Below are 9,594 nucleotides of genomic sequence, written 5' to 3'. Positions count from 1 at the left end.
CCCTCAGCCCCCCACACCGCAGCAGCTGGGGGCTTCCCCACTGTGCCCAGGCTCCAGGAACCTCAGGGCTCCCACACTGGCAGACCTCATTGCTCAGGCACCCTTTCCACTCAGGTTTCATTTTATGCTTGGTGGTTTTTAATGAAACATGATCCATCATCAGTGAACACTTATCACAAGGCCTTAAGGCAGTAAACACAGCTCCATGAAGTCCAGTTGCATCAGAAAGTGGAATGACTTATGGTTTGAAGGCTAGAGAAACAATCCCCATGTGTAGCTTTCTCTGCTAAAGACATGCTCTTTCCATAAACCCTCTTTGGAAGAGGTAGATAATGCCATAAGGTTTCCTGGGAGAACATCCATCAGACTGTCTCAGCCAAAGCCCAGTTCAATTACTAGTCTTGGTTTGATGCGTATCAAAACAACCCAAGAGCAACTCATGCACCTGGCCTGAAAGGATATTTTCCTGTTTCCACAGGCTCCAGAACAACCCCCAGTGTTTTGCATGCTCATCACCAAATGCCAGAAGCACTGCGTTGGCATTTCCAGGAGCTAACAGGCAGCACAGTTGTTTGGGGGCCCAAGAATGAGACACCCAGTCCCTGTCCACAGCAGGCTTTTCAGACCACACTGTGGACACAGCTGCATGGAGGAGGCAGAACATGCCCAGGCCAAGCAGTGCTGCAGGAGCTTTGGGTGCCAGTGGCTGCCTCAGTCATACCCAGGCTTGAGAAGCACAAGGCTTGGCTGCGCAGGCTGACTGGAACACACCGAGGAAACATTTCTTCTTCAGCTCCAGGGCTTGGCTGAAGAGCTCTGCCCTTTTCTTAGTAGGCCCCATATGAAGGACAGGCCAAGGACAAGATATGGCCACAGCCGTAAGGAATTCCAGCACATCTGCTAAGGAAAAAGACATCTTGGTGAAGAGTTTCATAGGTACTTACTTCTCCCACACCACATGTCAAGGGACACAGTGACATTCAGTGGGCTGCCTCTTAAAATACCCTCAGAAATGCAAAACTTGGGAAGCTGATTCCATACAGACTGACACGGCTAAAATCACTTTCTTGAAAGCTGGACCTGCTCCTGCAATAGCCCCTCTCAAACCCATCTGGAACACTTCAAGGTCCCTCTCCTTCAGCTCTCTCCATGACCTTGGCCCAGCCAGGGACCCCACCTGAAGGGCTGCTCTGCTCCTTCCACAGGCATTTGTAGGCTCTTGGCCTTGCCAGTCTCTGCAGGCATGTGCATGGAGGGGGACAGGGCCCTGCCTGAAATGCCCAGCATTACCTTTACTTACTATCATGCTTTGCAGACTCTCTCCTTGGCCTCTCTGCTTGTACAGACCAAGGATGGTTAAAAACCTCAGTTTTCTGACAAGTGTTTCTGCACTGCTGAAGATGACAGCAGCACACTAGTGGCTTTGTTAGCTCATGCAGTGTCTTCCAGACTTGGCTTTTATTTTTGTCACCACTTACTGCAGGTTTCTTCCCCTGTCTTTTGCCTAGGACACAGAGCACGACTTCACCTGTATTTGTGCAGGGCCATGACCTGTTCCCACCACGGGTGCTGCCACAAAAGGGGGGGGGGGCCCAGAGAGCAGGTCTACCCCGCGGCGCAGGGAGAGCAGGTCTACCCCGCGGCGCAGGGAGAGCAGGTCTACCCCGCGGCGCAGGGAGAGCAGGTCTACCCCGCGGCCCAGGGAGAGCAGGTCTACCCCGCGGCCCCGGGAGAGCAGGTCTACCCCGCGGCCCAGGGACAGCAGGTCTACCCCGCGGCCCAGGGACAGCAGGTCTACCCCGCGGCCCAGGGAGAGCAGGTCTACCCCGCGGCCCAGGGAGAGCAGGTCTACCCCGCGGCCCAGGGAGAGCAGGTCTACCCCGCGGCCCAGGGAGAGCAGGTCTACCCCGCGGCCCAGGGAGAGCAGGTCTACCCCGCGGCCCAGGGAGAGCAGGTCTACCCCGCGGCCCAGGGAGAGCAGGTCTACCCCCCAAAAAATTTCTAAGTGATCCACTAGATTCACTTTGTATTCATCTCTCACACAAGCTTTCTCCAGCATGCCCAGACAGACTGCAGCTATGCTAGTAACTGCAGCAGCAAGTACTGTCCAGCCAGTATTTCATTTTCCTTCAGTTTTTGCCCCTCTTGTCTCCAGTATATACTGCCTTGGTATAATTGTCATCAGCCTCTCCTCTCCACCCCCCCCCCCCCCCCCCAAACTCCACTGCAGCTTTTTGGAAGTTATGCTGATGCATAAAACATGTATACCTTTCACAGCCTCATAAAACACTGCAAGGCAGCTGGTCTTATCCTTAGCATTTCATGTTTCTTCACTTGCTGGGAAGAAGGTTTCTCTGACTGACTTGTCTTGATGCTATTTATCCAGAACTGATGCCTGCAGCTGCCACCAACACAGCCTTGCTTCAGTCCTTGGGAAGTCGAGGCACACCACATTCTGACAGGGAGGTGACACAAGCTGACAGCCTGAGGACAAGACACAGGGAACAGCAGGTTCTGCAGCAACTGCTCTCTCATTTAGCCAGTGCAGAGCCTGCAGAGACACCACCACCACCCCCCTTGTCAAAGGCCCATCTCCTTGTCAAAGACTGCTCCATGACCCCCCAGCTAGGCACAGACTTGCCAGGCTGATGCTCTGGCAGCTGTCAGGGTCCCCAGCAGGCCAACCAACCCTCTCTGCTGCTCCTGCTAGTGGGAGGCCTGCACAAGGAGAAACACCCTCTCTCCTGGTGAGGTGATCCTCACCCATGTGTGACTTAGGGCCTCAGGCCCTTGGAGCCAGCTCTGACTCCAGGCACTCTCTTCCCACTTCTCCTTGAAAAAGCAACATGCAATACACTCATTCCCTCCCCTCTCCCCCCACCTTCTCTTTTCTTCTACCTGGGCACTTCAAGCTGATTGCTTGGCCTCAAGCCAGGGCAAGTCTTCCACCAGTTCAACAAGGCCCAAACATCACCCTTGATTTTTGGCCAAGTTTTTCAGGATGGAATAGCAATAACTCAATCCTGCTAATAGCACCTCTACTACAGAGTTACTATAACACCTTCATTTTTTTGATAAAACAATGCAGACTACTTCAGGGGAAAGAGTCCTTGTCCTCAGGAAGAGGAAGTCCTTCCCAGGAAGGGTTTCTCACACAGGAACTCCAAAGCAGCCCAGCAAGTCCAGTTCCAACAGAGAGCTGCTTCCCCTGGACAACAGCATGAAGTCACCAAGGCTTCCAGTTGTTTTTAAAGCAGTTACACACCTAAAGGTACTACAGAAAGAGACAGGATAATCCTTGACAGAATAAGACTAGCCTAACAGGACTTTCCCAAGCCAGAGCCCTCTAGGAAGGGAGCATTTCAACACCAGAAAGAGGAGCAGAATGGGAGCAGTCCCTCTGCCTCATCTTAGGAAGCCAGGGAGCAGTAAAAGCAAGAACTCAGTTCTGTCCTCCAGAGCAAGGCCAGAGCTGGAGACAAGACAGAGCATCTGTCTGTCTGTCAATCAGAGCGGGTGGGAGCATCGAGTCTCATGCTTGTGTTAGGCCTGTCCCTGCTCCAGGCAGGACTCGTGGATGGTTAACTTCACTAGGCCTGTGCTGAACACCAGCCCTGCTCCGAGCTGCAGCCCTTGGCTTCCCTGCTGCAGCAACCCCAGTGCTCCCCTGCATGTCCACACAGGTGACTGGTTTGTCCCCCTCCCCACCCCCTTTGTGGCTGGATAACTCCATACATCCACATGTCACATCACATGGAAGGGGAGGGCAGAGGCCAGGATTCCCTCATCAGCAAGGACACAGCCTGCACACACCCACCCACCAACCCACAGCTCCAGTGCTGCCCTGCTGCAAGATTAGAGCAGGCCTCCCTTTGTGAGGGCAGGAGAGAGACAGGAAACCATGTCTTCCACACCAGTAGCCCTCAAGCACACTTCCCTCTAACCAGGCTCCAGACTGCCAAGCCTCTGCAACCTGCAACAGCTTGGTTTCACTTATTTCAGCTTAACACTGGATACACTGAACTATTTAGCAGCTTAACAGCCTTGTCACATTTAACTTGCATTCACACCCAGACATCAGCCTGAGAGTGCAGCCACTTTGTAGGTCAAACCCTCCCACAGTGGAGTCTAGCTTTTTCTTAAAAAGAAAACTTCCACCCACCTGAGACACTTTCAAAGCCATTTGTCTTTTTTTATATTGGTCTCTTCAGTTCAAGCATCTGAAGAGCAGCAGTGTCTGAAGACCCTGTCACACAACACCAAGACCTCCCAGTCACTGCCAGAACTCCTCCCCAGCACCTCACTGGATCCCCCAGCTCTTGCAGGTGCACCTCACTGGGACATGCCAGGTGTTGTCAACCACCTCACCCCCCCAGACCCTCACACCTGGGACACTGAGTGGGTGGCATGCCCACTGCTAGTTACTGCTTGTAAAGCATTTCCATGTGACTGCACTAATCCCAACCCAAGCTTTGAGCTCACCACAAGAAAACCCTCTGTGTCATCAGACAGAATCCACAAGGAAACCCTGACTATCACTTAGTCCGGCAAGACAGGAACTCACCGTGATGCAGGAGTTGAGCAGTGCTGACCCCTCCAAAAGGCAAGCCTGCCCAGAGCCATGCTTCGCACTTTCAGCTGCTTCCAGAGAAGCAAAGCCCTGCACACTGGGCAGCACAGGGTGTCCTATCATCTTACCCTTGATGTGGCAGCTGGCCCCCTTTGTGTCCTGGGGGGATAGGCCATGTCTTTAGCAGCAGCTCAGGCTTTTGAAGCCCAGGGATTGCAGCAGAGCTGTCCCACAGCTGCTTCTCTCTTCTCAGCTGCAGCACTGCACATGCCTTTGGAGAGCTCCAGAGAGAAACAAGAGCATCCAAAGGGAGCTGAAAAGAGAAGAGACACTCATTTCTCCTCAAAGCATAGTACTGCCAAGCATCTGCCAAACATGGCTGTGAAGCTATCTGGCCAGACTTGGGAGGTCTTTAAACACTTTGCATTTTGTCTTTTCTGCCTTTCATTCTTCTCTGCTAGGCTTGATTACAGCACCACTGCTTAATTTAAGCTTGAAGCATGAAGATTTCTTGAGAAGACCTGACTTAAGTGCTGGGACATTTGGAAAAAACACTCTCACCTCCATCTCAGAAGGCACAGGCATAGTCAAGGAATGACTCTGACCCAATTCCATCACAGGAACTGGTTTTTGTGGTCAGAAAACAATGTTTTGGAGAACTCCCTCCTGACCTGATGATTTAAGCATCTTTTACAACCTCCCCACCTTCTCCTCCCCAACCATCCCCCAGACACATAAAACAGCCTTTCCTGCAAGGTAAGTAGATGGAGTGAACAAGCTACATGAAAGATGAACTCAAGCCCTTCAAGCTGCAGAGACTGTACATCTGACCAGCTTTTATGGCTTAGCACTCTTTGCTTTCCAAGAAAGGACACTGGGAGTTTTTAAGCTTTTCCTGGGGGGACACTCTTCCCTTTTGAAAAGAGCAGCCCAAGAAGCATCCCACCAGAAGCTGAAGGACACAGCTTTTGAACAGGGACTGCTCAGGAGATCAGGAGCATTGGCCCCTCCGATAATAAAACAGCTCCCAGCAAGGAGCCCTCAGCCCTGGTTACATACTTACCTGCTAGGGAACAGGAAACACAGAAGGACTCCAGAAGGGAAGAGGAGCTCAGAAGTCGGGGTGATCTGAACACACACAGAAACAGAGGCAGCCTTTGCACAGCTACAAGCCTGCAATAACAGGGCACCACAACAACAAATTTATTAGTCACCTCACTGAGAGCTTCACACAGCATTAAACAGACAAAGCACAAGCACCACCCTAGAGACCCAGCCCCCAAAACACACCCACCCACCCAGCACAACACAAACACATGACAAACAAAACACCCCACTCTCCCTCCAGGACACCCAAGCAGAACAAGCTCCCCCTGACCCAGCTTAAATGCAGCCCTCTGGCCAACGGGTGGAGGACGGGTGGGTGGAAGCCCCAGGTGAGTCTGGTCAGCGAAGCCGCAGCTGAGCCTGGTCAGGGCAATTAAGGCCTCCTGCTGCACCAAGGAGCCCAGTGCCAAGGCAAGAAAGCTCTTCTGTGTGACCAGTGACAGTCCCTTGGAGCACCTCACACTGAAACAAAGCTTAACCAGGACAATTTTGTTGGGTGGGTAGATCTTCTAAGGAGCCCCCAAAGGCCTTTGGTACGATGGTCGTGAAAGCCTCCTTTGATACCTGCTGGTGTTGGGTGTCGAGAGCCTTCCCAGCACTTCCAAGAAGCTGTACCTGCCCAGATGTGCGGCGCGAGCAGACAGTAATCCTCCTCTTGCAGGTGCCATGCATCTCGCTGTCTGTGGCTCAAGCACTCCCAGCAGCAGAGGTGGTGCCTCTGCATTTCACATCCCTCACAGATTTTTCTTTCCTGAGACTTTGTCCAGGCGTTTTTGGGGCCCATGTAAACTGTTCACATCCAGCCAGAAACTCCAGCGTCTAATTATGCATCATGTGAAGAAACATCTCTTGCGTGCTTTGGGCCTGGCCCTCGCTAGCACTGCTTAGGGGCTTTGTTTAGTCCCTACAACGCAAGAAGCAGAGAACAAACATTCTCCAGCCATTTTCTTCTCTGGCAGAACATTGTGGTGTTTCCTCAGCAAACGTTAAACCTCTCTAGTTGTTTTCGTTGACCTTTAAAGGCTTCACCTTGCCATTCTCGCCTGTGCTGTCAAGACCCTGACCACACACCCGGGTCCACATTGCCTTGACCAGCCTCACCTGGAAGCCCCAGCCACGGCCCCTCTGCCCCTTGGCCTGAGGGCTGTATTTAAGCTGAGCCTTGGGGGTGGGGGCTTTGTTTGGCTGGTGTTGGGGGTGTGGGTCTTCTGGGTGTTGTTTTGTACTTGTTGTTTGTGTGGTGAGTTGTGTGTCTTGTTTTTAATGTTGTTTTTTCAGATTAGTCTTAAAGCTGTCTAGTTGTTGTGATTTCTGAGTGGTGCTTGGAGCTGCCTTGTGGTGTCTTTCTTGTTGTTGGCTGCTTTTTCTATTTCTGTTTTAATTTTAGTTTAAGTTTTGTTTCTTTCTCCACTCTCCCCCAATGTTAATTTGTCTCTTTATGTAGTTTAGATGTGCTATGCTTTTCTTTTTCATGAATTTAGTGGCTGTGTGTGGTACAGTGTTTTTGTGGTATAAAAGCTTTTTTTGAGGTGTTTGCTATTTTTCTTCCAGCATCTGATCTGTTTTGTAGCTTAGTCATGCAGGTCTTTGGTCAGGTGTGGTGGAAGATGGAGCTGCTAACTGAGTTGTGAGGGCTTCTTCTCCTCACTTCTTGGGAGTAGCCTAAGGGAGGTTGGGAGTGTTCCTGTTTTCAGACTTGACTTATGCATTACTGTGTTACTTCATTTCCCTGCAGGAGTTTGAAGGCCTTGGGGAAATGTCCTAGCTAAGAGCTTGGGTGCTGATATACCTTCTCCCAGGAGTGTTGGGTAAGCTACTATTCACTTCTCTATGTGAAACAGCATGAAAACCTTGGTTGAACTGAAATAAATGTTACCTTAAAAGCTGTGTGTGCTTAGCCCCCAGAACAGGGCCTGGCCCTAGGGTCCTGCTGAGAAGTTCAAAGCCAAGTCAGAGTGAAAATGAACATATTTAATATCACATGTGCAGTGTTTCTAGCTGGAGCTGGGTGCTGCTGAAGAGGGACCCTGAACAAGGACATCCCTGGGCAATTGTAACTCTTCAGTCTCAGTTCTCCGCCCCTCATGTGGTAGCTGGGACCACCAGCAATACTCAGGGGTGGGGTCTTCCTGTTCCTTGTGGGTCCCATTGCTGTCCCTAGGCAGGCGGTTTCTTTCCTCTCCCCTGCTGCTGTGACTTGTGCTGAGGGATGTGCCTTTGTTCCTTGTGGGGTCCTGCCCTTGTCTCCCGAGGTCCTGAGGAGGAGGTGGTGATTCCAGGCCACCCCAATGGACCTGCCCCAGCAGGGAGGGGAGGCTTTGTTTCTCAAGGTCCTGGTGCCCTGCGTGGGCCTTATGTCCAAGTCCTGACATCCTCCCTTTCAGAGTGTGAGGCACAGGAGTGCAGACTGCTTGTGGCTTCCTCCTCTTTCCAGCCTGAACCAGCTCTGGGGCTGTTTTTCACTTAGCATGATGAGTGACCTGAGTGTGGCTTAAGGCTTCAGCAAATGTAGCTGCTCCTGCTTCCTCATCAGAAGTCCCTTGCTGTGGCCACTGTTGTGCTGGATTACCATCTTCTGTTGTGAAGGGCCCATCTTCCTGACATAATGCAACTGTGTGCCTTTTTGACAGGCTGACTGTACCATCAATCTCTTCCCAGTTGTCCTGTACCCTGGCTAAGGGCATCCCCTTCTCCTGCCAGCTACACTTCCCATTGCCTAGTGCACCTTCTGCTCGTCAGGCTGGGCACCCTTAAGAGAAGCTGCAGCAAGGGAGGGACTTGAAACCCACCCTGACACTCCTTCCTAGGGGCCCTTGAAGCCCCCTAATAACTTTTCTGAACCTGCTCGGGGCATTTTAGCACTCATCCTCAAGCTGGATGGAGAGGGACCCAAACAAAGGAAGCCCTGGGCAATTGTCGCTTTGTGGTCTAAGTTCTCCCCTCATGCTGTAGTTGGGACCAAGACTAATATTCAGGTCTGGGGTCCTCCTGTTCCTCACTGGGTCTTGTTGTCTCAGGATCTGGAGGAGGTAATTGCAGACCCCACAATTCTCCCTGCCCCAGCAGGGAGAGCAGGCTGTTTCTCAGGGTCCTGATGCCTGGCACAGGCCTTGTTTTGCAGTTGTGACATCCTCCCTTCTGGAGTGTGAGACACAGGGATACAGACTGCTTGTGATGTCCCTGTTTTTCCAGCTGGAGCTGGCCCTGGGGCCTCTTTTCCTGAGCTGGGTGCAAGTCCCTCATGTTCTCTGAGTGTGGCCGAAGGCTTCAGCCAACTGAGCTGCCCATGCTAAGTAAGTTCCAGAGAAGTGGTGCGAAGTGGCTGCCTCTGGACAGCCCCAGGCCTATATGCTTTAGCACGAAGCTGGGGGCTGGCCTGGGTGACCAGTGGGCAGCAGGCCCTGCAAGCAAAAAGGGGTGCTGCTTTCTGGTGGTTGTCTTTTGTGATAGTTGCAAAGGTAAATGTGTCCTATACCATTAAGTGTGACAACAGCTGATAATAAAAAAGAATACATGCCAACTCAAACAATAAAGCTAACCAGATGTGCTCTTCAGTTTGCAGAGGACTGGTCACAAGACAGAACTCACACAGCTGTAGCAGGCAGCCTTGGCTACAGGGCAGCACTTGGCCTTTTTTTTTTTTCCCCCCCCAAGGTGAAGTGGCTGGTGAGGAGTAACCCTTTCTCACCAAAATCACTTCCTTGACAGTATTTCCCTGTCCAGGACAAGGCTAAATGCTCTGGAGGTAGACACCCCTTGTCCTCTGCAGAAAGATGGGAGCAGCTTGGCCATGCTTGGGGCTCTGCTGACAGAGGAAGGCAGCCCTCCAGACTGCTGAAATGCAACCAGTAAATGAAGACTAGGATGCAGTTGCAGAGCATCTGACACTAGCTTTTATTGCCCTCCATCAGAGTGAC

Source organism: Dromaius novaehollandiae, chromosome 4 (genome assembly GCF_036370855.1).
Source record: "Dromaius novaehollandiae isolate bDroNov1 chromosome 4, bDroNov1.hap1, whole genome shotgun sequence".
Lineage (NCBI taxonomy): Eukaryota > Metazoa > Chordata > Aves > Casuariiformes > Dromaiidae > Dromaius > Dromaius novaehollandiae.
Note: the sequence above shows the minus strand (reverse complement) of the source record.